At 36.5% G+C, this 27204-nt stretch overlaps 1 protein-coding gene across 2 annotated transcripts in view; it reads left to right on the top strand.

Moving 5' to 3' along the window:
* CSMD3 (CUB and Sushi multiple domains 3) overlaps positions 1-27204 on the top strand; it is a 1213340-nt gene that overhangs the window by 629192 nt on the left and 556944 nt on the right. The gene's annotated exons all lie outside the window — the stretch shown is intronic.

Here is a 27204-nt window from a genome sequence, read left to right as displayed (position 1 = left end):
CTCTTGGGCTCAAGTGATCCTCCAGCCTCAGCTTCCCAAAGACCTGAGGTTACAGGAGTGAGCCACCGTGCCTGGCCTTAATGTTCATTATCTTGTCAGTGGTGATGGTTTCACCAATGCATATATGTGTGAAAATTTATCAAACTGTATACTTTAAATATGAGTGGTTTATTGTTCATCATATCTCAATGAATCTGTAAACAAATGTGTTAATATTGCCAATTATCGTTTCAAACTGAATGCTAGTGTAAGCTGTATTATTTCAATGGTATTGCTATTTTGAGAGAATAAGAAAAAGATTATAAGCAGAATATTTTCAACAATTAAAAAGGCAAGAACAATGTTTCATTCAAAATGAGTAAGTAGAAGAGAAGAAAATATTCTCACAATTCATTTTTTAAATGTTGAAGTGATTATACTCTGCAGAGTTGAAGGTTTGTTCTTTTTTTTCTCAGTAGGTTATATTCGTTACAAACAAGAATGTCAAAGACATAATAGAGATTATGATAGGGGAAATTTATATCCAAGCACCAAACAAAGGGCTGAAAATTGCATTCATTTTTCCATTTTCCTTTAAAATACTCAGGCTTATGCAAAGTTGTACAAAGTGAAAATTCATTACAATGAACCACTTAATCCTGGTGGTACATGCCTAAGGAATATCTGACTTGATCTTTTGTGAGGAACTGATTTTTTTTTTTGAAACTGGAAACATCTTTCTTTTTCTCCATATATATGATTTTTTTTCACTTTTGTTCCATTTATTTGCTATTTTCCAAAACTTAATTAATTAGAGTATTTCTTAAAAAATCCTACCATTTGTAGAATCCCAAGATTTACCTTTGCTATATTCCTGATTAGAGTCAGGTTTAAAAAATGTTTTCACCATGTATTTGTATGGTGGAGAAATGAAATGATGATAACTGGCAAGAGTCATTTTTATATATATTTATTTGTCTATTTAGTTAGCACATATAAACAGAGATCCTATACTATACAATGATGTATACAGTACTTACCACAATAAATAAATATATCAATCTGTAATCTGTAAAAAAGATTGGTTAATGTAAAACCCAAATGGCTTTTAATATTAAATAATTACTGTACTATTAAAAGTTGATTCTTAACTTTTAATAATAAAAATATGTATTAAAGCAGAAAACTAATAATGAATGAATAATAAATATCTGTCAGGACTGTTTAAAGTTTGTAATTCCCCAATATTCCCATGCATTCTTTAGTTTTCTAGTGGTACAAAATCAATTTAGTAAAATAAAATTATGTAAGGCATAGTTATATCTTTTTTTATTTCACAAATACTTCCTATTTCCCCTTATTGTATCCTTTAACTCAAGTGAAATCCAATTTAGTGGGATCGAAGTCATCTATAGAAAATCCTAAAATTATGATTTGACATTTCTTTAAAAGAGCATTATGTCAATAATAAAAACTGTTTAATTAAGTGAAAAGTAAAACTGAAATTTCTAGTTTCTTAGGAACTGAATTGTCTGTCATATACTAACATAATACAAGCATGTTACACAGATACATTTCAGTGTTCATACAATTAGATTGGAGTCCAAACTCATTTATTTAAATAATTGTTTTTCTCTGTAGTGTTCCATATGCATTGCTAATTTAGTATTTGCTGTAAGGACAGTTTCCATATCCTAAAACTAGAAGCTTAGATTAAGTAGTCTCTGCATTTCTTTTGAGTTCTAGCATACTTTTATTAAATTTGATATTGATATATTTATTGTGCTATCCAAAAATATTGCACTCAATATTGATTCATTGTAGTAAACTGAGATACCTTAAATGGGACAAATGTTCTTTGTATGAATCCTGAGATACTCTCTCAGAACTTGCTGCACAAATTTGACACCTTATTGTCTGATGATGGTCTCTTGGCACTGAGCCAAGAAAGACTTTTGAGTTTTCACATTTTTGTATCTTTTGAGCTGTCTCTTTATATAATTTTTATTAAAAAACAAATCCTGGAGTCTGTAAGACACAATTTCTTTTGCCTAGGAAAAATTACCAAGTCACATGTGATATTTTGTGTGGGAATTTTATGATAACATTTCAATCTGCCTCTCAGAATAAATAGGGCTTTTGAGCATGACTCATGAAAATGTCTATATTTGAGTAAGGTTGATTCTGTTTGTTCTTGCTCTTTATTAACTTAGAGGTTTATTTTATTTTATTTTACATTCGATATACCAAGTTTTTTCAGAAAACAACTGCTTCCAAAATGTCCAACTTAATTTTGTTTGTCCCAACCTGCTGTGAGAACTCTTTTGTTTCTACATGCCAAGAATTAGAATGAGTGGTAGTAGAATATTAAAAGTTATGTCAATTTAAAAATATAGAGTTTCCTCTATGTGCTAGGCATTATGAAGGGGATAGGGTACATTGTGTAATATAAAAGACTTAGTCATTATTTTCAGTTTAGTGAGACAAAGACTGATATTTAAAAATAATTTTAAGTGTGATTAATACTAAAAATGAAAAACAGAATGTGCTTTTTGGAGACTATAATAAGACACCTAATGCAGCCTTCAAGGAAAGATTTCCGGAGGCGGTGAACTTTGAATGAGACCTGTGGCTAAGTAGGAGGTGGGAACTGGGGCAGCATAACCAATGTGTGCAAGTGGTTCCATTGGAGCTGAGAGAATTCTAGGATGCTTGGCGGGAGTAGAGAGAGAGGTGTTTTAGGAGTAGTGCTAGATACAGCTGAAAGACAGGAAAGAACATGCCATGATTTGGTGCAAAAGGCATGTATATAGCTATGATGACAAAAGATGTCCATTTCTCCAATGGAGGCAAAAGAACACTCCTCCCTTTTCATGTATGCAGGTTTCCCGATTTTCCCCTGAAGAAAAGGATCAGTATTTATTAAAGTAGGGGAATCATAGAACATTGGAGCGGAAAAAGACTTTTTTAAAACAAAAATTTAATTTTTCATTTTTATGGGTACATGGTAGGAATATAAATTTATGGATAAATGAGATATTTTGATACAGGCCTACAGTGTATAATAAGTGCATCAGGGTAAGTGGGGTATCCATCGCTTCAAATATGTGTCATTTCTTTGTGTTAACAAACATTCCAATAAAACTCTTTTAATTATTTTAAAATGTACATTAAATTATTTTTCACTGTAGTCACCCTGTTCTGCTATTAAATACAGGATCTTATTCATTCATTCTAACTGTATTTTGTATCCAGTCACCACCACATACCCCCTTTCCTGACCACCCCACTTCCATTCCCAGCCTCTGGTTTCCATCATTCTACTCTCTATCTCCATGAGTTCAACTGTTCAATTTTTAGCTTCCACAAATGAGTGAGAATGTGTGAAGTTTGTCTTTCTGTGCCTGGCTTATTTCACTTTACATATTGTCCTCCAGTTCCATTTATGTTGTTCCAAATGACAGGATCTCATCCTTTTATCTGGCTGAATAATACTCCATTGTGTATATGCAGCACAGTTTTTTATCCCTTCATCTGTTGATGAACACTTAGGTTAATTCCAAATGTTGGCTATTGTGAATAGTGCTGCAATAAATATGGGAGTGCAGATACATCTTCAATAACCTGATTTTCTTTCTTTTGGGTACATACCTAGCAGTATTTTGAGGTACCTCCATACTGTTCTCCATAGTAATAATTTACATTCTCACCAACAGTGTATGAGAGTTCTCTTTTCTCCACATCCTTGCCAGAATTCACCATTCACTATTACCTGTTTTTTGGATAAAATTTGGAAGAAATTCATTTTTATATCATTTGACCCAGCAATCCCATTACTGAGTATATGCTCAAAGGAATATAAATCATTCTACTATAAAGACACATGCACACATATGTTTATTGCAGCACTATTCACAATAGCAAAGACTTGGAACCAACCCAAATGCCCATCAATGATAGACTGGATTAAGAAAATGTGGTACATATTCACCATGGAATACTATGCAGCCATGAAAAAGGATGAGTTCATGTCCTTTGCAGGGACATGGATGAAGCTGGAAACCATCATTCTCAGCCAACTAACACAGGAACAGAAAACCAAACACTGCATGTTCTCACTCATAAGTGGGAGTTGAACAATGAGAGCACATGGACACAGGGAGGACATCACACACCAGGGCCTGTTGGGGGGTGAGAGGCTAGGGGAGGGATAACATTAAGAGAAATACCTAATGTAGATGATGGGTTTATGCATGCAGCAAACCACCATGACACGTGTATGCCTATGTAACAAACCTGAACGTTCTGCACATGTATCCCAGAACTTAGAGTATAACAATAAAAAAAAAGTCTTTTTTATCAGAGTGACATGATATCTCACTGTAGCTTTTGTTTGCATTTCTCTAATAATCATTGATGTTGAGCACCTTATCATATACATGTTTTCCATTTGCATGTCTTCTTTTGAGAAATATCTATTCAGATTAGATCTTTGCCCATTTTTTATTCGGATTATTGTTTTTTTTTCCTATTGAGTTGTATATATATTCTAGTTATTAAGTCCTTGTCAAATAGATAGTTTGCAGATATTTTCTCCCATTTTGTGGGCTTTCTCTTCACCCTGCTTCCTTTGCCACAGCAAAAGCTTTTAAACTTGACATAATTTCATTTGTCCCTTTTTGCTTTGGCTGCCTATGCTTTTGGGGTAATAAATAAGAAATGTTTGCGCAGACCAATGTCCTGAGAGTTTCTCTGTGTTTCCTTTTAGTAGTTTCAGGTCTTAAATTTAAGCCTTTAATTCATTTTGATCTGGTTTTTGCCTATGGCAAGAGATAAGGGTCTAGCTTCCTTCTTCTGCATATGAACATCAGGTTTTCTCAGCACCATTTATCCAAGAGACTGTCCTTTCCCCAGTGTATGTTCTTGGCACCTTTGTTGAAAATGAGTTCACTGCAAATGTATGGATTTATTTCTGGGTTCTTCATTGTTTTCTTGGTCTGTGTGTCTGTTTTTATGCCACTACCATGCTATTCTGGTTACTATAGCTCTGTAGTATAAATTGAAGTCAGGTAATGTGATTCCTCCAGATTTGTTCTTTTTGCTCAGTATGGCTTTGGCAATTCTGGGTCTTTTGTGGTTCCATATACATTTTAGGATTATTTTTTCTTTTTCTGTGAAGAATGTCATTGGTATTTTGATAGGGATTGCATTAAATCTGCAGATTGCTTTATAGACATGTTAATAATACTGATTATTCTAATCCATAAACATAATATATCTTTCCTTTTTTTCCTGTTCTTTTAAATGTCTTGCATAAATGTTTTATAATTTTCATTGTAGAGATCTTTCACTTCTTTGATTAAATTTATTCTTAGGTATTTTATTTTATTTGTAGGTATCATAAATGTGATTACTGTCTTAATTGCTTTTTCAGATTGTTCACTTGTCTTGATTGCTTTTTCAGATTGTTGACAGAGAAATTTTTGCATGTTGATTTTATTATCCTAAAACTTTGCTGAATTTTAAAATCAGTTCTAACAGGTTTTTGGTAGACTCTAGATTTTTCCAAATATAAATTTATATTGCCTGTAAATGAAGATAATTTGACTTCTTTCTTTCCAACTTGGATGCCCTTTATTTCTTTCCCTTGTCTTATTGTTCCAGCTACAATTTCTGCTACTATCTTGAATAATAGTGGTGAAAGTGGGTATCCTTGACTTGCTCCAGATCTTAGAAGAAATGCTTTCATTTTTTTCCTATTTAGTATTAGACTACCTGTGTGTCTGTTGTATATGGCTTTTATTCTGTTGATGTATGTTCTTTCTATACTCATTTTTGTGGGTTTTTATCATGAAAGGATGTTGAATTTTATCAGATGCTTGTTCAGTGTTAATTTAAATAACTATATAGATTTGTTCTTCATTCTGTTAATATGCTATATCACATTAATTGGTATGCAGATGTTGAACCATCTTTGCATCCCTGAGATGAATGCCACTTGGTCATAATGAATGATCTCTTTAATATGTTGTTGAATTAGGTTTGGGAGTATTTTGTTGAGGATTTTTACATCAATGTTCATCAGACATATTGGCCTATAGCTTTCTTTTTTTGATGTGTCTTTGTCTCGTTTTGATATCAGGATACTATTGTCCTTGTAGAATGAGTTTGGACGTATACCCTCATCCTCTATTTTTTGGACTACTTTGAGTAAGATTAGTATTTGCTCTTCTTTAAATATTTGGTAAGATCAACTGTATCCATTGGGTCCGAAGTTTTTCTTTGCTGGAAGACTTTTTATTATGGCCACAATCTCATTACTTGTTATTGGTGTATTAAGGTTTTGGATTTCTTTATGTTTCAATGTTGCTAGGTTGTATATGTCCAGTAATTGATTCATTTCTTTTAGGTTTTCCAGTTTCTTGGCATATAGTTGCTCATAGTAACATCTAATGATCCTTTGAATTTCTGTGGTATCAGTTGTAATATCTCCTTTTCCATCTCTGATTTTATTCGTTTGAGTCATCTCTTTTTGTATCTTAGTATGACGTAAGGTTTGTTTATTTTGCTTCTTTTCAAAACACAAATTTTCATTTTGTTGAACTTTTGTATTTTTTTATTTCAATTTTATTTATTTCTGCTCTGATCTCTATTGTTTCCTTTCTACGAATTTTGTGTTTTGTTTGCTCTTGTGTTTCTAGTTATTAAGATTTATCATTAGATTGTTTATTTGAAGTTTTTTTACTCTTTTGATGTAGGAGCTTATTGCTATAAACTTTCCTTTTAGTACTGCTATTGCTGTATCTAATAGGTTTTGGTATGTTATGTTTCCATTGTCATTTGTTTCAAGACATTTTAAAATTTCCTTCTTAATTTCATTATTGATCCACTGGTCATTCAGGAGCATATTGCTTAATTATCATGTATTTATCCTCTTGTTATCTATTTCTAGTTTTATTCTATCTGCAAATATCTATTAGGACCATTTGGCTTATCCTGCTAATTAAGTCCACTGTTTCTTTGTTGATTTTCTATCTGGATGACTTGTCTGATGCTGAAACTTCAATGTTAAATCTCCAGCTATAGTTGTATTAGAATCTATCTCTTTCTTTAGCACTAATATTTGCTTTATATATTTGAGTGCTCTGGTGTTGAGTACATATGTATGTATAGTTTTATATCCTCTTGCTGGATTGACCCCTTTATCAACAGGTATTGACCTTCTTTGTCTCTTTTTATGTTTTTTTTTTGTCTTGAAATCTATTTTATCTGATATAAGTGTAGCTACTCCTGCTTTTTTCTTGTTTCCTTTTGCATGGAATATCTTTTTCCATCCATGTATTTTCAGTACATGTGTGTCTTTATAAGTGAAGTGTGTTTCTTCTAGGCAGCAGATATTTAGGACCTTTTAAAAATCGATTTAGTCACTCTATGTCTCTTGATTGGAGAGTTCAGCCCGTTTACACACAATGTTATTATTGATAAGTAAGAATTCACTACCTTCATTTTGTTATTTTTCTAGTTGTTTTATAATCTTCCCTCCCTCTTTCCCTCCCTCCCTCCCTCCCTTCTCTCCCTTCCTTCCTTCCTTCCTTCCTTCCTTCCTTCCTTCCTTCCTTCATTCCTTCCCTCCCTCCCTCCCTCCCTCCCTCCTTCCTTCCTTCCTTCCTTTGTTTATGTGCTGGTGATTTTCTCTGATGGTATGTTTTAATTCCTTGCTTTCTATTTTTTGTGTATCTGTTGTAGCTTTTGTTACCATAAGATGTGAAAATAATATCTTATAGCCCATGATTTTAAACTATTGACAGCACTTATTGCAAAACAAATTAACAAGCAGAAAGAAAACTGATAAAAACTCTGCTCTTTATCCCCCACATTTAAAAAATTTTTATTGTGTCTATTTATGTCTTATTATACTATTTCTTGGAATTTGTTGTAGTTATTAGTTTTGAAAGATTCATATTTTAGCCTTCCCACTAAAAACGTGAGTAGTTTACACACTACAATTACAGTGTTTTTCTTTTTTATCTGTGTACTTACTATTACCAGTGAATGTCTTACCTTTATATAATTGCTTATCACTTATTAACATTTTTTTCTTTCAGATTGAAGAACTTCCTTTAGCGTTTCTTATAGGACATGTCTGATGTTGACAGAATCCCTCAGTTTTTGTTTGTCTGGGAAAGTATTTGTTTCTCCTTCATGTTTGAAGGTTATATTCACTGGTATATTATTATAGATTTTTTTTCTTTCAGCACTTTAAATATGTTATGTCACTCTTTCTTGGCCTGTAAGGTTTCCACTGAAAAATCTGATTCCAGGCATAGTAGAGTTCCATTGTATGCTATTTGTTTCTTTTCTCTTTCTGCTGTTAAAATCCTTTCTTTATCCTTGACCTTTAGGAGTTTGATTATTAGATGCCTTGTGGTATTCTTAATTGCATTAAATCTGCTTGGTGTTTTATAACCTTCTAGCACTTGAATATTGACATATTTCTCTAGGTTTGGAAAATCCTCTGTTTGTATCCCTTTGAATACATTTTCTACCCTGATCTTTCTCTCTACCTCCTCTTTAAAGGCAATAACTCTTAGATTTTCCCATTTGAGGCTATTTTATAGATCTTTTAGGCATCCTTTATTATTTTTATTCTTTTTTCTTTTGTCTGCTCTGACTCTGTGTTTTCAAATGGCCTGTCTTCCAGGTCACTAATTCTTTCTTCTGTTTGATCAATTTTGCTGTTGGGAGACTGATGCATTCTTCAGTATATCAATTGCATTTTTCAGCTCCATAATTTCTGCTTGATTGCTAAAGATATTTTAATCTATTTGTTAATTTTTTTTTTTTTTTTTGAGAGGGAGTCTCGCTGTCGCCCAGGCTGGAGTGCAGTGGTGCAATCTTGGCTCACTGCAAGCTCCGCCTCCTGGGTTCACGCCATTCTCCTGCCTTGGCCTCCCGAGTAGCTGGGACTACAGGCACCCACTACCATGCTCGGCTAATTTTTTTGTATTTTTAGTAGAGACGGGGTTTCACCATGTTAGCCAGGATGGTCTCGATCTCCTGACCTCGTGATCCGCCCACCTCGGCCTCCCAAAGTGCTGGGATTACAGGCGTGAGCCACCGCGCCTGGCCTTGTTAATTTTTTTTATTTGGTAGGATTCTAATTCCTTCTCTGTGTTATCTTGAATTTCATTGAGCTTCCTAAAACAGCTATTTTGAATTCTCTGTTTGAATATCTTTCACTCCAGGATTGGTCACTGGTCCTTTCTTTAGTTCATTTGGTAAGGTCATGTTTTCCTGAATGGTCTTGATGTTTGTGGATGTTCGTAGATGCCTGGGCATTGAAGAGTTAGGTATTTATTGCAATCTTCACAGTCTGGGCTTGTTTGTATTTGTCCTTCTTGAGAAGACTTTCCAAGTAATCAAAGAGCATTGAGTATTGTGATTAAGTATTTTGTGACTACTGCCATATCCGCATTAAGGGGCACCCCAAGCCCAGTAACGCTATAAATCTTGCAGTCTTATAGAGATACTGCCTTAGTGGTCTTAGGTAAGATCCAGGAGACTTCCCTGGATTACCAGGCAGAGTCGCTTGTCCTCTTCACTTACTTTCCTCCCAACAGAGTCTCTCTGTCTTTATGCTGAGCTGCCTGCAGTTGGTGGAGGGATGACACAAGTACTCCTGTGGTCAGCACCACTGGGGCTATGTTGGGTCACAGCTGAAGCCACCACAGTACTGGCTGTCTCCCAAGGCCTGTGGCAACTATTGCCTGTCTACTGCTGGTGTTTATTCAAGGTCCAAGTGCTCTTTAGTTAGCAGATGATGATTCCTGCCAGACTAGTGCCATTCTCTTCCAGGTGGTTGGTTTCTCTCTGGTCCAGGGTGAGTCTAGAAATGTTGTCTGTGAGCTAGCATCTGGAGTCATGAATTTTAGGTATTTATTTAGTGCCTTATTTTACTGTAGCTGAGTTGGTACCCAAGTCGCAAGACAAAGTTCTGCTTACTTTTTCCTCTTTTTTCCTCAAGTAGAAGGAGTCTCACCTCATGGCCATCCCTGTTCTACACTCATGGTGAGTACTGCCTGGCTACTACAAATGTTTATTTAAGGCCCAAGGACTCTTTAGTCAGATTATGCAGAATCCTTCCAGGCCTGGGTCTTTTCCTTCAGAACAGTGGTTTCCTTCTGGCCAGGGCAGGTTTATAAATACCTGGAATCAGGGACTTTAGGAATCTGCTTGTTGATTTATTTTACTATGGCTGAGCTGGATGCAAGACAAATCCTCTTTACTCTATCCTCTCCTTTCCTCAAGCAGCAACAGATTCTCCTGGAGCTGCATTGCCTGGGGTTGGGGGTGGTGACAGAAGCACTCCTTTAACTTCCCCAGCTGGTGTCTCACTAGGTTGTATGCACCGCATATTCACTGGCTCTGAGTCCAGCAAGGCACCAGGATTTGTCAAGGAATTCCAGTCCTCATGGCTTAGACTGCTTTTCAAATTTATTTAGAGCCCAGACCACTTTTGCCTATGGTGGTAGGGCTAGTCCAAACTCAGATTCCCACTGCTGTGATAGACAATTTTCTTCTGGCCAGGATTGGTCTAAATGTTTCCTCCATGGACACTAGCTGAATTCTGCCCCATGTTGCTTTCCACTCTGATAGGCCAACACTGAGTTCCAATGCAAAGTCACGCAATTATTGTGTTCTCCCTACGCCAAGCACACAGATTCTGTGTGCCCCACTGCTGCTGGACGATGTGGGAGGTGTGGTGTAGGCAGTGCAAGGCTGTCTTTACTTCCCCCTTCAGTGTCTCTTTCCTTGACATGATATTAAAACCAGGTATTGTGATTGCTCACCTGATTTTTGGTTCTTATGGAAGTGCCTTCTTGTGTGGATAGTTGTTCATTTTGATGATTTTGTGTGTCAGATGTTGACGGTCACTGGAGGATTCTATTCAGCTGCCTTACTTTGCCTTTTCAATCTGGTAGAGATGATTAGATAATTTTATTCAATATATTCATTTCCTTTAAGATAAGGAAGTTGAGATTCAAAAAGATTGTTTGACTTCTCTTATAGTTCCTGTAAGTAGTGGCTGAGCCAATGGGGAACTATACACTATTGCATCTGAGAATGCCACTTTGTATTGTACTATATTGCTTCACACTTTGCGTTTCTACATGGCTCCAGGGTATATGTAATTGTCACATTGACAAATACACTTTTGTTACTGTATAAGAACTTTGCCAAATAATCTATAATCACCACAATTCCTTTGAAAAGAATGTGTTTTCCCCTCAATGTCAGTAATCATTTAATTTTAAATATGATATAGTGTTGATTATTTATTATATCTAATTGGGGAAGAAATTCTAAATCAAAGAAAAGTATTAATTCCAGTGGGAGAAACATTAGTGAAATGTTAGTAAAATGGTATTCCTTATCTACTATAAGTAGAAGATAAAATAGGATATATGTGTGACATTTAGGTTTACATAATTTGATTTTTTAACAGCAGAGGAGATTAGAGTTCTTCATTTGATTAAATAAAATCCCAATGTTATTTTTGCTTTTCACTTATCTCACATGAGAAAGAAATCTTGATAATTTTAGTTCAGAATTTTAGAATAAAATTTAGAATTTAGAATTTTAGAATAGGGCTGATCTGACTACATGCAAAGAGGTACTTATTTATATGAAAAGTCTTTTTCTAAATCTGGCATTGCATCATTTGATGGACACTTTGATGGTGCTGACCATCCCAAATTCAATAGCTTAACACAATTATTTTCACAACTCTGTGATGGGCTGAAGATGGCTGAATTTTGAATTTAAAGGCTGAATTTTGATCCATGAATTATTCATTCTCCTGGGTCCAGAGGCAAAGCCATGCATGGTCTTTTTCTGACAATGGAAAAAAGTTCATAGGCTAAAATTTTAATTGTACAACTATTTTTAAAGCTCTACTTGCATTTTTTTCCTAAAATCTATTGGTTAAATCAAACACATTGTCAAGCTCAGATTTAAGGGACAGGAAAGTAGATTCTGTCCTCAAATATGAGGGAAGAGGGTGAATCTTTTAAAATAATAATATAGTTTGCCACAAAGATTAACCCACATATTAATGAAAAACTTTGAGCTACTGCTGAGGCCAATGTTAAATACATACACACACACACACACACACACACACGAGTGCAAACACACACACACACACACACAAACATCTTCTGCCCTGAAGAAGAAAACAGTCTATTTTGAACAAAATTAAATAAGCTGACTCTTGCAGTGATCTGAGAAAGATGATGTAGAACTGGACTGGGCAGGTAAGATTATGTCCCTTTGCTCTGCAAAATACAGTGTCAAGATAATGAGAAGACAAGTTACAGACTAATAGAAAATCTTTGCAAAGACACATCTTATAAAAAACTGCTATCCAAAATACAAAATGGGTGCCTAAAATTCAACAATAAGAAAATTACCAACCTTATTTTAAAAATTGGGCAAATTATGTGAACAGACCGGAAAAAGATATGCAGATGGCAATTAAACATACAAAAATATGTTCAACATCATATGTCATTAGGGAATTGCAAATTAAAAAAATGAGATAGTACTAGCTACCTATTAAAATGGCCCAGATCCAGGACACTGACAGCAACAAATCTTGGTGATGATGTGGAGCAATAGAAATTCTGATTCATTCCTGGTGGAAATGCAAAATGGTATAGCCATTTTGAGAGATAGTTTGGCAGTTTCTTACAAAACTATACATACTCTTACCATAAAATCCAGCAGTCATGCTCCTTGAAATTTACCCAAATGAACTAAAAACTTATGTCCACACAAATACCTGCAAATGGAGGTTTATAGCAGCTTTATTCATATTTGTCAATTTGGAAGCAACCAGAATGTCTTTCAGTAGGTGAATGGATAAATAAACTATGGCGCTAAAAAGAAATGATCTATCAAGCCGTGAAAAGACATGGAGGATACTTAGAAGCATTTTACTAAGTGAAAGAAGTCAATCTGAGAAGTCTACATACTATACGATTTCAACTATGTGATGTTCTGGAAAAGGCAATTGAGACAATAAAATTATCAGTGGTTTCCAGGGGTTAGGTGGGAGCGAGAGAGATTAAGCAGAGCAAAGAGGATTTGTAGGGCAGTAAAGCTATTATACATAATATGGCAATAGTAGATACATGCCATCATACTTTGCAAAACCCACAGAATGTACAACAACAAGCCTGAATTCTAATGTGAACTACGGACTTTGGGTGATAATGATGTGTCAGTATAGTTTCATTAATTTTAACGAATGTACCATAGTAATGTGGGATGTTGGTAGTTGGGGAGGTTGTATGTGAAGGAGGGCAGGGAGTATATGAAAACTCTGTACTTCCTGTTTAATTTTGCTGCGAACATAAAACTGCTCTAAAAACAAAGATTATTGATTTTTTAAAAAAGTAGTCATTACTACTTCCAAAGTTGTCCGGAAATACTTATAAAATGTTTTATTTTGGGTTAGTAGAAGCATTGGAAAGCTTAAGGTGGCTGTTCTCTCTGATATATTTAATATGATTTTTTGATTTAGTCTACTACTCAATTTCCATGGCAATGTTTTAGGTTAAAAAAAAGTATCAGGGCATCAGTAAGCAACGTATTCTGGCCAGTGCTCTCAAGTGTCATTCATGTTTATTTCAGCTTTCACAACATTGCAGACTACATTAAATATATGTTGGAGGCAAACTTTGACTCAAACTGACTTGAAAAACTCATTCAAAATAATAATGTCTTCATTTTCTGCTTGATATATCCCTAGTAGCGATAAGGAAATGGAATATTGTCTCTGTCTTTTAATTCATTCGTGGTCACCAAGTCATGGCATTTTCAAAGCAATTCCTCAAATAGAAGAAAATGCATTTTTTGTTTCTTTGAGGAACAATAGAAACTCAAATTAAATTATCTTTGTATAAATATCTTGGCTTACACCTTTTAAAATAATTGTGTTTGTACATACTGGCAATTGTTACGGTTCATAAATAATATCTTCAACAACAAATACTTATTAAGAAGTATCTGCATTTAAAGCTGTTAGATACATTAAATAGGCATCCTAAACAGGATGAAAATGCCTTATACAAATAGAAAAATTCAAACAACACAGGCTATAAAATAGAGTATAAAATACAGCCAATATTTATTTACGTTAAACAGACTATTTTTCTTTCCATGGTTTGTGTTCTGTGAAATTATGTGAGAGAAAAATTTCATATTGCTTTTACTTAAATGAAAGAACCAGACAAAGCCTGGAAAGTTTGCTGAGTTTTATTAATAACACGTATTTGTAAATATATTGTGTGCTTATTATTTTTGCTTGTCTTTCATTTTTGGGCACAGCAGCTCCAAATTTTGATCACAAATGATGCATAACCCTCCAAAAATACAGCTTAAAAGAAGAAAATGAAGATGGAAAAATAATATACTAAAAAATGTACAAAAGCTGTTCCCATGCTTAATCATTGTATCCAGAGTCACATTTATGTTTTGGATCCTTTTACAGAAGAGGTTGGAAGATCAATAAAAATGTATGATGAGATTTAAAATAAATTAAATTGTATATTTATTGTTAATCTTTACACACATAAGTGAATCAACTAAAATTCCTTACCCAAGGATGTGTTTCTCAAACAGCCTTGATGTAGAATTAACATATAGAAACTTCTGAGGGAAATGTAAGGAAACAATATAATGGTCATTGCTTTAGAACTAAAAGACAATTTTTAAAATTAATTCAAATATTCATTAGCATCCAGGAATATATAATAGGATTTTTCATCAAGCTCACACTACCTCAAACTTGCTGCTCACAATATGTCTTAAGGCAATTTTCCCAACACTTTTAGATCTGAAAATAGAAGATTCATGTTCAAGAAAATGGAGAATTGCAAGACACCATACAAAATATGAGATTTGAAAATCTGACCTTAGTCTAGAAGACAGGATTTAGACAGCAGCATACCAAAAGTAAATGAAAGAAAGTAAATTGTATCTGTTTGACACTTCAAATTCTTGTCACCTAAATCTTAGTCAAGTTGAAGCTTATAAGATGATGATGTATTTTCCTAAGAAAAATAATTTGATGGATTATTTAGTGGGAAAATTTATGGAGATAATAAAAAAACTGAGAAATATGATTCAATAATGGGGTAAAATAATAATTTTGAAAAGCAACATTGGGTAAGAACCTTATTTTGTTGTATCCAGTGAATTTCCTTTGACAATGTAAATTATTATGGTTATTGTGCATATACAGGTGATACGGCTGTTACGTTTCCCATGGTTTAAATAAGGAGTCAATAGGAAAATGTAAATGAGGCTCTATCATTTTCTAAAAGATAAGCTGTCCTCTGAAAAATCTATTTTCTCCATGTGTGGCTTACTTGGAATTGTCAGAAATGAGACAGATACTAACATTTTTGGGGGCACCTTTTATATATCAAGTATCATGCTAGAAGTTGTAAATGTGCTGTCTTAGTTGTAATCCTACAAAATACTGACCTAATTATTGTAAAACTACAGCAAATAAAGGTGACCTTCTATATATAGATAAAAGGTATTAGTTTTTATGATTCAGATTTAGAATACTACTGTGAAAATTAGCACATTTTCTAAATAGGTATATTTTATGCAAAGATGGAAGATAGTTAAAACACAAAATGGGTGCTTAGGAAATACAAATATATTGCTTTGTGATAAACTAGATTGGCAAAGTGGGTTAAGTAGATCCATGACAGTAAGACTCACTTTTAGTTTTAGTTTGTCACATCTTACATTTAAATAATCATATGACTTTGAGGCCCACTCAGTTGTGAATAATAATTGCTTTATTTTGCCTGCTTGTAACTAGAAAGTCTGTGTAAATTTTCAAGTATGTTAATTTATTCACCAAAATATTTTTTGTTATATGATTTAAACATAAAAGAACAATGATTACAACTTGACTTACTAAAAAAGGAACCTTAATTTATAAATCATTTTATAGAATATAAGTAACAAGTAAGGAATTCAAAATGATAAAAGCTTGATTCAGTGATATTTAAATTACAATTTATGTGATTCATTCATGTATTCAACTAACATTTATTAAATACTTCTAGTTTTTGGATTTATGCTATGACAGATGCTATATGCTTGAGTTCTTCTTTTAAGGCAATTTCTGCCTTGTTAGACAAGAGGTAGACATGGATATAATCAAATAAAAATGTATACCCATTAATATAATAATAGAAGTTTTAGTACAAGTTTCTATTATATTATGATAATATATCATATAATAATATTATATTATGATAATATATCATATAATAATATTATATTATGATAATATATCATATAATATTATGATAATATATCATATAATAATATATTATGATAATATATAATTATATTATGATGGTAGTGCATTGGAGAGAGCACTAATTAATTTGACAAAGGGACAAGGTATCAGGGCAGTCTTCAGATAAGAGGTGATATCAAGTCAGCAAAGTGGGGGCATATAAGTGGTGGGCATCTTACACTGCATAAAAAGCAGTGTATAATCCTGAAAGCCTGGCTCTAAAGGCCTATCTATAAGTACTTATTATTTCTGAAGCATAATGGTAACAAGGAGGGAGCACCAGCAGATGAGATTAAAAATGTGGCTTTAGACCTTAGGAAATCATCAGAGGAATTTAAGCCATCAGTTGTATTATATGATTTATATTTGGATATGATTATTCTGTAAATTGTATAGATAGTGAATCAAAGGTGAAATGTGAATTAAGAGGCTATTGCAATTATACAGAAAAGACATAAGCCCTTACCCAAGATATTGACAGTTGGGGTTTTAAAGCCAATAGAATCTGAAGACCTTTAAAAGACAAAATGAACTGTCTCGAATGCCTAAACAGGTGTGAAAGTAGCATTGAAGTATAGGAGATAATCAAAGATAACATACAGCTTTCTTCTTTAGTGACTGGGTGAACAGCTGTTATGACATTACAAAAATATAATGTAAAGAGGGAAGATAAGGTGTGAAGTAGGAAAATAAAGTAGATTTTGACTCAGTGCATATAATTTCACTGTGAGGCATAAAATTGGAGCTGTTAATTTGCAGCTGGAACTCAAGAAAGAGATTTGGGCTCTTTATATGGAAAACCTGGGAATAAAGTATGGAAAATTCTCACAGGAAGATTTGAGAAACAAGTAGCTACTATCAGCTAAAAGGTAGATGTCAGTATGTTGTATAGATAAGTTCCACAATTCAGAGGTGTGTTACATATCTGAAATATAAATTTTGATAGATTTGGTGGCAATTAGGTAACTGAAAACTCAACAGTGCACTCAGGTGTCAGTGAGAAAATTATAAGGCATAATTTCAAGGTTGTAGTTGGAGAGAATAATCATGAGCAGGGATAGGTATATCATCACGTACCAGAAGTTAATGTGTCAGGATGAATTTGATGCAGATAAATTTATAGAGAAAGAACCAAAAAAAGTATGAGTTTCTATAGCTGATGTGTTCTCTTTTATTTGAATTAAGAAACAAGGTGTGCTTAAAACATTTACAACAAGAGGACAAGTAGGTGAAGACAGTACCAAGATGGAGGTAGTTGTTCTAGCCTCACAATGCCTCAGGTCCAAATGTAGATTGGAAAACTGTATCTTGCTTTCCTAAAAGCTCACACAGAGTTCCCCTATTTTACTATTTTTTTGTTACATTCTTTCTACTTTGGCATAAAGTATAATATTTATATACTTTTCATCTATTTATAACCCCACCTATTATTTCATCTTCATTCTAAAATTAAAATATAAATTTCTCACTATCAGTTCATTTGCCAAAATTTTCCCAGTCATCTTTTGGTTGAATAAAGCTCTAAAAAATCTGGTAGATTCCTTAGAAGAGCACATATATACAATTCCTTTAGTTCTTCAGGTTCAAAGCTTTTTTCTGTAGTCTATTCACTCAAAGGAAAGCATAGGGCACTCTTATTTCCTTAAGTTTCTTTAAAATACTCCTTCACTGTTGTCTTGCTTTACATGCTGCTTTGGAAAGTTGAGATACCTTTCTAATTCTCATGCTTTTTGTGTGTTATTTCAACTTATTACCTGGAGGCCCTTAATATTTTTTTCTTTTAATTTTCTTTAACAAAAAGATTTATTAGAATCTGTCTCAGAGTGATTGTACCAGGTCAATGTTCTTCAGTACCCAGTAATCCCTTTCAAGTCTAGACTGGAGACTTCTTTATTGTTGAAAACTTTCATAAATTATACTTGTAAATAATAGTTCTGTTTCATCATTTTTACTTGCTTTTTCAAGGATACTAAATCATCTTATTTATTTCTTTTCCATGTCAGCTTCTTTCTCTCTGATCCATTTTGTTTATTCTTTATTTCATTTTTATTCTGTTAGCATTTTTTCCTGTTTGTGAAGGGGTGGGTTGCCCCTCCACACCTGTGGGCATTTCTCTTCAGGTGGAACAAGAGACTTGGAAAAGAAAGAGACACAGAGACAAAGTATAGAGACACTGAGACATTCCATTGCCTAGGGACCAGCAGGAGACAGATGCCTTCCTCTTATCTCAACTGCAAAGAGGTGTTCCTTCCTCTTTTACTAATCCTCCTCAGCACAGACCCTTTATGGGTGTCGGGCTGGGGGATGGTCAGGTCTTTCCCTTCCCACAAGGCCATATTTCAGACTATCACATGGGGAGAAACCTTGGACAATACCTGGCTTTCCTAAGCAGAGGTCCCTGCAGCCTTCTGCAGTGTTTTGTGTCTCTGGGTACTTGAGATTAGGGAGTGGTGATGACTCTTAACAAGCATGCTGCCTTCAAGCATTTGTTTAACAAAGCACACCTTGCACAGCCCTTAATCCATTTAACCCTGAGTTGACACAGCACATGTTTTAGGGATCACAGGGTTGAGGGTAGGGTTATAGATTAACAGCATCTCAAGGCAGAAGAATTTTTCTTAGTACAGAACGAAATGGAGTCTCTTATGTCTACTTCTTTCTACACAGACACAGTAACAATCTGATCTCTCTTTCTTTTCCCCACAGTTTTTAGTCAATGTCCTTTATTAAATTTTCATTTGAATCCTTCTACCTTGACCCCTTGTAATTTATCTTTATTTCTGATATGATTTTGTCATTTTTTCTGTATCTTTCCTGAGTTAATTCATTTTTTGTTTCATTAAAATCTGTTTTATGTCCATTTATAATTCTAGTATTTGTATTTCTGATTCAAGGAAGTTTTTATATCTTCAATTGTGTGTTTGAGTATATTTGATTTACTGTATTTGGTTGCTTTCAGGGGGAAAATTGTTTTCCTCAGAAATGCGTCTTTTCCATTTCTGATTTACCACAATATTGTTGTGTAGATGTGATTGACTTTTTTCTATTCCTATTCATTTCATGAACAATGTTCATGGTGTAAGAATGCCCTCTTCTGTATTCTTCTCTAGAATTTATTTTATAGATTGTGTTGGTATGGATAAAACACATTATTGTTTCCTTCTTGTTTCTTTGAGATTCTTCATTTATTTTTTTGTTGTGGTTCTTATTTTTATTGTGAGGGAGATACATACATATAGAGAAAAAGTAGCACTCATTAGAAATTATTGCTTTCTGAGACTGTTACTTTCAATCCCAAACACTCCTTTTTTTTTTTTTTTTTTTTTTTTTTTTTTTTTTTTGAGGCAGAGTCTCACTCTGTCACCCAGGCTGGAGTGCATTGGCAAGATCTTGGCTCACTGCAACCTCCACCTCCTGGTTTCAAGTGATTCATGTGCCTCAGCCTCCCGAGTAGCTGGAAATACAGGCATTTGCCACCATGTCTGGCTAATTTTTGTAATATTAGTAGAGATCAAGTTTTGCCACATTGGTCAGGCTTATTTCAAACTCCTGGCCTCGAGTGAATGCCCACCTTGACCTCCCAAAGTTCTGGGATTATAGGCATAAACCACCACACTCTGCCCCCACACACTTTAAAACTCCTCATTTAATCAGTGAACTACCAAGTGTGTGTGGTACTTTGACATTTAATGTTTGACTTTCTCCTTGCAGGTGGACTCTGTGGGAATTTTTCTTTTTCTCTATTTCCAGACAAGTAAGGAGTATAGCATTCTCTTTTTCCAATTAATGTTGAAGGTATAGGTCATGCATGTATGGTTTTATTTTCATCCTTGATTTTATTTGTAGATTTTTAGAGGGAGTGTGGAGGAAATTTGGAAACAGGCAACCACCATTTTTCTCCAGACATTATTATACAATCTTGACATTAGAATTGACATACAGCTTAGAACTCATCAGTTTGAAAATCCTAGTTTACAGATGAAGAAATGGGAGGCCAGGAAAATTATGTGAATAGATCAGAGTCAAATAGCTGTTATAGGTAAAATCTGACTAAATGGTTTTCTTATTATAAGTCTCATTTTTTATGCACGTCCGTGTGAAAAGACCACCAAACAGGCTTTGTGTGAGCAACATGGCTGTTTATTTCACCTGCGTGCAGGCGAGCTGAGTCCGAAAAGAGAGTCAGCAAAGGGAGATAAGGGTGGGGCCGATTTATAGGATTTGGGTAGGTAAAGGAAAATTACAGTCAAAGGGGGTTTGTTCTCTGGTGGGCAGGAGTGGGGGTCACAAGGTGCTCAGTGGGGGTGCTTTTTGAGCCAGGAAAAGGACTTTCACAAGGTAATGTCGTCACTTAAGGCAAGGACTGGCCATTTACACTTCTTTTGTGGTGGAATGTCATCAGTTAAGGCAGGAACCAGCCATCTGGATGTGTACGTGCAGGTCACAGAGGATATGATGGCTTAGCTTGGGCTCAGAGGCCTGACATTCCTGTCTTCTTATATTAATAAGAAAAATGAAATGAAATAGTGGTAAAGTGTTGGGATGGCAAAAATTTGGGGGGATGGTATGGAGAGATAATGGGCGATGTTTCTCAGGGCTGCTTCGAGCGGGATTGGGGCGGTGTGGGAACCTAAAGTGGGAGCGATTAATCTGAAGGAAGATTTCGTGGTAAGGGGTGATATTGTGGGATTGTTAGAAGAAACATTTGTTATTTAGAATTATTGGTGATGGCCTGGATACAGTTTTGTATGAATTGAAAAACTAAACAGAATAAGAGAAGGAGAAAAACAGGTATTAAAGGACTAAGAATTGGGAGGACCTAAGACATCTAATTAGAGCATGCCTAAGGAGGTTCAGCATAGCCTTGCCAGCAAAGATTATTTATTTACTTTAAGAGTTAAGAATGGCGGTTTGGGGATAGTACCAGGAGATATCAGCTGTGATGGCTTGGAGAAACAGTGTAAACTGGCAGTGTAAACAAGAGAAGGGCATGTATGAGTAGTTGAGAACCGTGAATAGGAGTATGACTAGACAGAAGATAGTAGGGATGACAAGTTTTTGGGGGCACAGTCTAAGTTGGTCTGGTGTCTGGAATGAGACTGGGGCCTAATAAAAAGGAGTGTCTATACAGGAGCTTAAATGGGCTGTATCTTGTAGCATTCCGAGGACAGGCCTGAATTCTGAGAAGCGAAAGTGGTAAAAGTATTGTCCAGTCCTTGTTAAGTTGGTGGCTGAGCTTGGTGAGGTGTGTTTTTAATAGACCATTAGTCTGTCACTGAATACTAAGAGCCTGAAAAAATGCTTGGCTGATTTGACTAATAAAGGCTGGTCTGTTATCAATAGAGGTGGGAAGGCCAAACTGAGGAATTATGTCTGACAGAAGGGAAGAAATGACTGCAGTGACCTTCTCAGACCCTGTAGGAAAGGACTCTACTTATCCAGTGAAAGTGTCTACCTAGACTAAGAGGTATTTTAGTTATCTTACTCGGGGCATGTTGATAAAGCTAATTTGCCGGCCCTGGGTGGGGGCAAATCCTTGAGCTTGATATGTAGGGAGGGGAGGGGGCCTCAATAATCCATGAGGAGTAGTAGAATAGCAGATGGAACACTGAGAAGTTATTTCTTTGAGGATAGATTTCCACGATGGAAAGGAAATGAGAGGTTCTAAGAGGCGGGCTAGTGGCTTGTACTATAGCATAGCCTGCCTTTGCTGGTGTGTGGCGATTAGGCCTGGTGGAACTGCCATCAATAAACTAAGTGTGATTAGGGTGAGAAACAGGGAAGAAGGAAATGGGGGGAAATGGCGTGAATGTCAGGTGGTTCAGAGAGATGCAGTCATGAGGGTCAGGTGTGGTATCTGGAATAACGTGGGAGGCCAGATTGAAGTCCGGGGCAGGAACAATGGTAATTGTGGAGACTTAACAGAGTGAGTATAGCTGAAGGAGCTGAGGAGCAGAAAGTATATGTGTCAGGTGTGAGTAAGAAAATAGATTTTGGAAATTATGGGAGCTGTAGAGAGTGAGTTGAGCATAGTTGGTGATTTTTAGGGCCTCTAAAAGTATTAAAGCGGCGGCAGCCACTGCACGCAGACATGAGGGCTAGGCTAAAACAGTAAGGTCAAGTTGTTTGGACAGAAAGGCTACAGGGTGTGGTTCTGGCTCTTGTGTAAGAATTCTGACCACACTAACCATGCCTAGGAAGGAAAGGAGTTGCCGTTTTGTAAGGGATTGAGGTTTGGGAGATTAATTGGACACGATCAGCAGGGAGAGCACGTGTGTTTTTATGATAATTATGCTGATAGGTAACAGATGAGGATGAAATTTGGGCTTGACTGAAGTAATGGGAGCTGTCTGTGAAACCTTGCAGCTGCAGTACAGCCCAGGTAATTTGCTGAGCCTAATGGGTGTCAGGGTCAGTCTAAGTGAAAGCAAAGAGAGGCTGGGACGAGGGCTGCAGGGGAATAGTGAAAAAAGCATCTTTAAGATCAAGAACGGAATAGTGAGTTGTGGAGGAAGGTATTGAGGACAAAAGAGTGTACAGGTTGGGCACCACAGGATAGGCAAAACAATTTGGTTGATAAGGCGCAGATACTGAACTAATCTGTAAGACTTGTCCGGTTTTTGGACAGGTAAAATGGGGGAATTGTAAGGAGAGTTATAGGTTTTAGAAGCCCATGCTGTAGCAGGTGAGCGATAACAGGCTTTAATCCTTTTAAAGCATGCTGTGGGATGGGATATTGGTGTTGATCGGGGTAAGGGTGATTAGGTTTTAATGGGATGGTAACGGGCATGTGATTGGTTGCCAGGGAAGGAGTAGAGATGTCCTATACTTGTGGGTTAAGGTGGGGGGATACGAGAGGAAGACACAAAGGAGGCTTTGGGTTGGGGAGAAGGGCAGCAATGAGATGTGTCTGTAGTCCAGGGATAGTCAGGGAAGCAGATAATTTGGTTAAAATATCTCAGCCTAATAAGGGAACTAGGCAGGTGGGGATAACTAAAAAAGAGTGCATAAAAGAGTGTTGTCCAAGTTGGCACCAGAGTGGGGGAGTTTTCAGGGGTTTAGAAGCCTGGCCATCAATACCCACAACAGTTATGGAGGCAAGGGAAACAGGCCCTTGAAAAGAAGGTAATGTGGAGTGGGTAGCCTCTGTATTGACTAAGGGGACTGACTTATCTTCCACTGTGAAAGTACCTAAAGCTCGGCATCCGTGATGGTCTACGGGGCTTCCGAGGTGATGGGGCAGCGTCAGTCTTCAGCCGCTAAGCCGAGGAGTCAGTCAGAGAGCCTTGGGCCAGAGTTCCAGGGGCTTTGTGAGTGGCTGCCAGGTAAGTTGAACAGTCCGATTTCCAGTGGGGTCCTGCACAGATGGGACACGGCTTAGGAGGAATCCTGGGCTGCAGGCATTCCTTGCCCTGGTGGTCAGATTTCTGGCACTTGTAGCAAGCTCCTGGGGGAGGAGGTTCTGGAGGAACGCTTGGCCGCCACGGTTCAGGCATTTGGAAGTTCTTGTGTGCTGGAGATGTGGCTGGGGTTTGTCTCACAGTGGAGGCAAGGAATTGCAACTTTTTTCTATTATTGTACACCTTGAAGGTGAGGTTAATTAAATCCTGTTGTGAGGTTTGAGGGCCGGAATTTAATTTTTGGAGTTTTCTTTAATGTCGGGAGCAGACTGGGTAATAAAATGTATTTTGACAATAAGACGGCCTTTTGACCTTTTAGGGTCTAGGGCTGTAAAGTGTCTCAGGGTTGCTGCCAAACGAGTCATGAACTGGGCTGGATTTTTATATTTGATGAAAAAGAGCCTAAATGCTATCTGATTTGGGATAAATAAAAAGGGGCATTAACCTTGACTATGGCTTTAACTCTAGCCTCCTTTTTAAGATCAAATTGCTGGGCAGGTGGGGGAGGCCTAGTCACGTAACGAAACTGTAAGCCGGACCCGGTGTGAGGAGGGGAGGTGATAAAAAGATTATAGGGTGGAGGAACGGAGGCTGAGGAAGAATTGGGACCTAGCTCGGCCTGGCGAGGAGCAGCCTGGGGAGGAGGGGAGAGGTCAGATGGGTCTGTAGAAAAAGAGGATTGGAAAGACTCAGCGACGCTTGGGGTTGGGACTGAGGGGACAGGCGGGAGGGAAAGAAGGAGGATTTGGGACGAATTGCACTGGGCACAGAGACTAGGAAGGGACCGATGTGTGAAAGAATGCCTGGACGTCAGGTGCCTCAGACCGTTTGCCCATTTTATGACAAGAATTATTTAGATCTTGCAGGATGGAAAAATTGAAAGTGCCATTTTCTGGCTATTTGGAACTACTGTCGAGTTTGTATTGGGGTCAAGTGGCATTGCAGAAGAAAATAAGGCATTTAGGTTTTAGGTCAGGAGTTGAAGAGGTTTTAAGTTTTTGAGAACACAGGCTAAGGGAGAAGGAGGAGGAATGGAGGGTGGAAGGTTGCCCACAGTGAAGGAAGCAAGCCCAGAGAAAGAGACACAGAGGGAAGGGGTTTGGGGGTTCTTACCTTCCAGAAAAGCGGGAAGGGGGTTGGGGCACGGATATAAGGGGTTGGGGCACAGAGATAAGAGGTTGGGGTGTGGAAATAAGGGATTGGGGTGCAGGGATATAAGAGGTTGGGGCACGGAAATAAGGGATTGGGGCGCAGAGATATGAGGTTGGGATACTTGCCCCTCCTGTAGAAAAGCAGGACTTGCCACTCAGGGTGAAGGAGAAGGGGTTGGGGGTTTCTTGCCCCCCAGAAAGGTGGAGAAGGGGTAGAGACATGGAGAGAAGGGGTTGGGGTACTTGCCCCTTCCCCAGAAAAGCGGGACTTGCCACTAAGGGTGAAGGACCAAGGCAGGCATCCCTGTGTGGTCTGACACCTCTGAAACCTGGGTGAATAATCAGAGAGGCATCCCTGCAATGATTAAACACCAAGGGAAGGCTGCCTTCCCTAGTCTATGACCGGTGCCAGAGTTTTGGGTCCACGGATAAAACGTGTCTCCTTTGTCTCTACCAGAAAATGAAAGGAATTGAAATTAAAAGAAGGGAGAGATTGAAGTGTAGCACCAAGATTGAAAGAGAAAGAGGTTGAGGGATAGTGAGAGAGGCTGGAGAAGAGAGTAAAAAGAGGCCACTTACTGGATTTGAAATTGGTAAGATGTTTCTTGGGCTGGTCGATCTAAGGAATCTGAGGTCGTAGGTGGATCTTTCTCATGGAGCAAAGAACAGGAGGACAGGGGATTGATCTCCCAAGGGAGGTCCCCCGATCGGAGTCACGGCACCAAATTTCATGCATGTCTATGTGAAAAGACCACGAAACAGGCTTTGTGTGAGCAACATGGCTGTTTATTTCACCTGGGTGCAGGGCTGAGTCCGAAAAGAGAGTCAGCGAAGGGAGATAAGGGTGGGGCCGATGTATAGGATTTGGGTAGGTAAAGGAAAATTACAGTCAAAGGGTGTTTGTTCTCTGGTGGGCAGGAGTGGGGATCACAAGGTGCTCAGTGGGGGTGCTTTTTGAGCCAGGAAAGGACTTTCACAAGATAATGTCGTCACTTAAGGCAAGGACTGGCCATTTACACTTCTTTTGTGGTGGAATGTCATCAGTTAAGGCAGGAACCGGCCATCTGGATGTGTACGTGCAGGTCACAGAGGATATGATGGCTTAGCTTGGGCTCAGAGGCCTGACATCTTTCTTTTCTCAAAAATTGATATCAGTATGTAGAAATATAATGTATGTCATTATATTATATAGATAAGCAACCCTTTTGTATATTAAATTTCAATCAATATTTTTAGTTTTCATTATGATCCTTAAAATAATGATCAAGATCATAATTGAGTAACAATCATAATAGAGATATTGGAACTTATGTGATTAATATTTTCAGTACATTTTACAATGAGGCAACACCCAATGAACTTAGCCCATTCTGTACTGTTGTAACAATACCTGAGAATGGGTATTTTATTTTAAAAAAGAAATGTATTTCTCACAGTTCTGAGGCTGAGAAGTCTAACCAAGGCATTGGTAGGTTTTGTGTCTAGTGAGAATAAAGTATCTGTTTCCAAGATGGTGCCTTGAAAGCTTCATCCTCTGAAGGGGAGGAATGCTGTTCCTCACATTGCAGAAGGTGGAAGGGCCAAGAAAAAGAGCCCACTTCATGAGCTTTTTTACACAGGCATTAAACCCACCTTTACTCTTTAAAGGTCCTACCTCCTCATACCATTACATTGGCAATTAAATTTTAACATGAATTCTGGAGGTGTACAAACATTCAAAACATAGCAATAGTTTACTTGATGGAGCCAACGAGTTTGTATGAGCTTTTTTTTTTTATTTTTCATGTACTTGAAATAAAAGAAGATTAATAAGACAGATCACTTTGTATTTCAAGATATTTGCAATAATTTGAAAGCTAAAATTATGCTTTGGTGGTAATTTATTGTTAATAAAACTGTCTCTTTATTAATCTTTAACATACAACTTGCTTTTAGTAGAAATCCAATTTAATTTGGTTCATTGTAGTGTTCAGTTACACATGAGAGTAATATATTTACACTATTTTACATTAATTTTAGGTTGTCACTGCCATATATTCCCTTTATTTTAGTAATATATATGTGTGTGAAAAAATATTTTATAATTTTTTCAACTTAAATGTTCAATGGATGGTGGGAAAATATGTGATTTTTAATTATAACTCTGATGGTAGCCAAAAAAAAATCTTTTATGTACTCTCAATAAATCAAATGATGATTCATTAAAAGACAACCAAAATATCTAATTAAATGAAGTATTTCTAAAAGTGTAATTATTGAGATGCAGCTTATTCAAAATATT

This window comes from Nomascus leucogenys, chromosome 16, assembly GCF_006542625.1.
Source record: "Nomascus leucogenys isolate Asia chromosome 16, Asia_NLE_v1, whole genome shotgun sequence".
Lineage (NCBI taxonomy): Eukaryota > Metazoa > Chordata > Mammalia > Primates > Hylobatidae > Nomascus > Nomascus leucogenys.
Note: the sequence above shows the minus strand (reverse complement) of the source record. Positions and strands in the feature narration are given on the sequence as shown.